The 4,346-nt window shown below is 40.1% G+C and overlaps 1 pseudogene; it reads left to right on the top strand.

Annotated features, from left to right (window-relative positions):
- Window positions 1-2,200: 2,200 nt before the first annotated feature.
- Window positions 2,201-2,318, top strand: LOC118614143 (annotated as a pseudogene).
- Window positions 2,319-4,346: the final 2,028 nt, after the last annotated feature.

The following is a 4,346-nucleotide window of genomic DNA, read 5'->3' as shown; positions in this document are numbered from 1 at the left end:
AGCCATGCTAAGAGTTTTACATATATAGAATCCTCAAAAGCCCATGAGGTAGTCATTATAAATAAGGAACCCAGCAAATAAACAGAACAGTCAGGACTTGAATCCAGCCCTGCCTAATTACACAACCATAATCCTGAACCCTGAGTTGTTTCCTACAGAGATTTTATAGATATCTTACACCTGCTAGCGCAAATATTCTCTCATCACTTCTTTCCATTAGACTCTTGGGTGTCTGCGTGGCAGATCGCAAAAACAGCTCTTAATTTCCCCACGATTTATTAAAATCCATCAAGAAAAAAGTTTATTTTTCACCCCTTAAATCTAGGCTGGCCTCATGACTTGCTTTGGCCAATAGATGGGTGCAGATGCAACTTTGTGCTAATTCTAAGCCTGAGCCTCAATAAACCTTATATACTTCCACCCACCCTTTTGGGACCTCTGCCACCATCACCATGTGAATAAGTCCTAGAGAATAAGAGACTACATAGAGGAAAAACAAAACACTGCAGCCAAAAGTCAGTCAGCCCCATCTGACCTGGCACCCAGTTAGAGATGGTTGATGAGCTCCAGCCAAGAGCAGCCAAGCCTGGCCTAGATCGTCAGAGCAGCCAAGCTGAGCCCAGTCCAATTGCCAATCTTCAAAAGCATAAACTAGATCAATGCTTATTGTTTGAAGTCACTACGTTTAGAAGTGGTTTGTTATGCAGCAAAAGCTCACTGATGCAATCTGCAAGTATTTCTGAAAAATCGCTGATTCATTTCTTTGGAGTTTCTGTTTGCCATTCAAGCTCAGTTGCTGATCTTTGTGGTCTCTGCCTTTATACTGCTCTTGATCAAGCGTTGGGCAAGAGGTAAACAACATTAAAACAAGATTCCACTAGCACTCCACTAATAAACTTCTTTGGATGATATCCAAACCTATTTTTTTTTTTCACCAGATTTCATGCTATGATAGGTTACATTATAGTAAAGTATTCAGGTAATTGCCAAATGAGGCGTCAGACAATTGACTTTAACTGTTAAAAACAGAACCAGCTACAATGTAAATACACATAGCTTTCCAACCCCTTTTTAGGTAAAACAAGACATACTTTAGTCAGCCTATGGTTAAAGTAGGGGCTCCACAAAGTCCTGAAGCACTCAGTCTCCATCTATGTTTCTGCTCTGCCACACATGACTTCATAACCCAAAATGGCAGCTGGTTTTCTAGCCATTACCTCTGGATTCCAAGCAGCAGGCAGGAGAAAATGAGCTTTTCCCCACCTCTGCCTCTCACCCATTATAGCCTCTGGCCACACAGTACCACTCTTCGCATTTCACTGGCAAGCACTCTAGTCATAGGGCTACATATTACTCCAAAGGAGTCTAGGAAATGTAGCTCAGGTTCTGTTACTAAAGAGGAAGGTAAATGGACATTGGAAGGTAAATAGTAATATCTGCAACAGACACATTGTATTATCATAATAATTAAGGTATCTGGTTGTTGGCAGTGCAGACCAATTTGGCCTCCTACATCTAAAAGTCTGAGGTTTAATATGGAGACATCGTAAGTCTCATAATCTGTCGAGAGCCTTTTAAAATAATGTAATTGGAACATTCATTTCATGGAAACAGTAGATAGAATGCTTTTGCCATCAGTCAAAATTTGAAGTATCAGTTTCAATATCTGAAGTGTTTACCCAACAATGAGGTTGTTAGTAGCAATTTACAGCCCAAACGTCATCTCTGATCTCTAGACCAGTATATCCAGCTACCTACTCAACATCTCCTTGTGGATGTTTTAAATGAGGCACAAATTTAACATATTCAAAACCAAAGTCATTTTCCCCCCAAAACCCAGTCCTCCTCCAGTATATTTCATCTCAGTGAACAATATCGTCAATCAGAGGCTCAAGCCAGAATCCTGGGTGTCATTCTTGATCTTCCCCTTTTCATAGTACTAATATCCACTCATTCACCAAGTGCTTCCAATTTTTACTCTTTAATACTTGTTAAATCTATTCATTTTTTCATCTCCAAGGCTACAATCCTAATCCAACCAACTTCATCTCTTGTCTGGACAGCTGTAATAGCTTCCCAACTGACCTCTACACATCCATTCTTGCCATACCTCCAACCTATTGTTTATATCACAGCCAAAATGTTCACTTGGACACATGGGTGATATCATATCAAACTCTACATATAAAACTCTTCCATGGTCTACGGCCATGCCACCCTGAACGAGCCTGATCCCGTCTGATCCTGGAAGCTAACAGGGTCAGGCCTGGTTAGTACTTGGATGGGAGACCACCTAAGAAGACCAGATGTTGTAGGCATAAAAAGTAAAAAAAAATAAGGGATCGTAAGCTGACAAGGTCCTTACAATCTGTGAGGTCAACCAAGGGTTGCCTCACCTAAAAAGAAACAAACAAACAAAAACTCTTCAATGGTTTTCTATTACCATTAGCATGCCACTCAAATCCTTTACATGGCCTACAAGATTATATACATGCCAGTTTATCCTGTTCACTGACTCTACTCACTCTCCATAATCCAGTAATATCAACCTTTTCTAGTTTCTCAAATACGCCAAGATTTTTGCTGCCCCAGAGCCTTTACACCTGTGCTATTCTTTACAGACTGTTCTTACTACTCTGCCCCCCAACACTCAACTGTTCCCACTTGTCCAAAATTCAGTTTGAATGTCTTCCTCAAGGAAATAAACTAATCAGGCTAGTCCAAGTTCCCTGATTAGTGCTCTACTAGTATGGCACACTTTTCCTCTTTAGTCTTCTTCATAACTATAATTGAGTAGTTAATGTGTCCACTGGCTCCTCTGCCAGAAAGGATGCTCTGTGAAGATGGGATTACTCTCTTGTTCATAGCTGTATCCTAGCATAGTGACTAACATAATGTTCTCAATATTATTATTTAAAGGGATGAGTGAAAGAATGATGGCATATCAAGGAAGTGGAACACCTCGTCATCTCAGGAGGTCGGCATCAGATTTGACATAGTCATGAGAGAAGACTCAATCATTGGGGAAGGTAGCATGAAGAGGATACCCAGAAATTGGATAAATATGAAATACTGTTACATACTGTAAGATCAGAGTTAGACAGACAGCAATGATAGCCAGCAAGCAACTGAAAAAAAGATCTTCCTACTCATCAGTAAGGTTCCATGTCTTCAGGCAGAGCCGATGGATATTTGATAGATGTAAGTGACCTTACTAAAATGTAAACTCTGTGAAAACAGCTAGTTCTGGGGCTATTCTGTTCATGGAGTTTCCCAAACACTTAGAATGGTAGCTAGTTTGGAGTCAGTGTTCAGTAAATATTTGTTGAATAAATCTCTATATGAATGGCCACCAGTAAGAAGGAAGTGTGTATCAGCAGTCGCAAATTCAAAACAGGCTCAAGAGGCAGGTGAGTGGTTGAAAGATGTACAGGCAAGCATTCAAAAAATGCCAAAAACATTTACAAGGGGACACTGTGTAGTTCTGGTCCTTTTTGACCCAAGCACGGACGCTGCAGGCTATAGCACTTTAATCACACTTTGATATCTTTCACTTTCTGCCCACTGTTTTGCCACTTCATTTTGCTCTAAGTGTAGTTTTTCGACACTGGTTCATTCCTTTTACTTTATAAAGCACATTCTTATACCATCTGAACATGCCATAATCCAAGGAATAAGTTTTCAGTCTCATTTGGCAGACGAAAGAATTGAGTGTCAGAAATTTTACAGCACTGGCCTACGTTAGCACAGTTCACAGTACGGCACAGGTGGAACTCGATGTGGTCTTCTGCTTCCAGATTATATTATTCCACTATTCTCGCTTCCGGGCAATGTTCACAGTTAAGGGAACAGCACATAAAAATCAATGAATAGGTTTGGGGAGTATGAATGTGGGGGGCAGGGGAGAACTATTAAAAACTTAAAGAGATCATTGTTAAAAACCCTCTATATATTTACATAATTTCTGTCTCTCTGACAGCCTTTTTTACTGTGGTTACAAAAACAATGCATGAGTCTCACCTGAAGTTTATTGATGTGGAAAGGTTATAATGATCCTGTATTGGCTGATACAAGATATGGTCACTTTGGGAAAGATATTTACTTTCTCATAACATGCTTCAATACATTTCAAAGACCTCTACAGCTCAGCTTCCAGCTCCCCGCCAAAAGCCATCAAAGGAGCAGTTTTTTTGGCTCTTCTATCTAAATTATCCTAATCTCCACCCTCTGTCTTTTATTGGCTGTAGAATCTGACCAGCCTCGTTCGCTCCGGCAAGTTTACAAAGCAGATATTGCAATGTTTCCTTATTTGAATAAAGCTGATCATGGCCACCAATGATTCTGTA

The sequence above is a fragment of the Rousettus aegyptiacus genome, unplaced genomic scaffold (genome assembly GCF_014176215.1).
Source record: "Rousettus aegyptiacus isolate mRouAeg1 unplaced genomic scaffold, mRouAeg1.p scaffold_m13_p_2, whole genome shotgun sequence".
NCBI classification, from domain to species: Eukaryota; Metazoa; Chordata; class Mammalia; order Chiroptera; family Pteropodidae; genus Rousettus; species Rousettus aegyptiacus.
The sequence above is the reverse complement of the archived record's forward strand: the minus strand, read 5'-3'. Positions and strand labels throughout refer to the sequence as shown.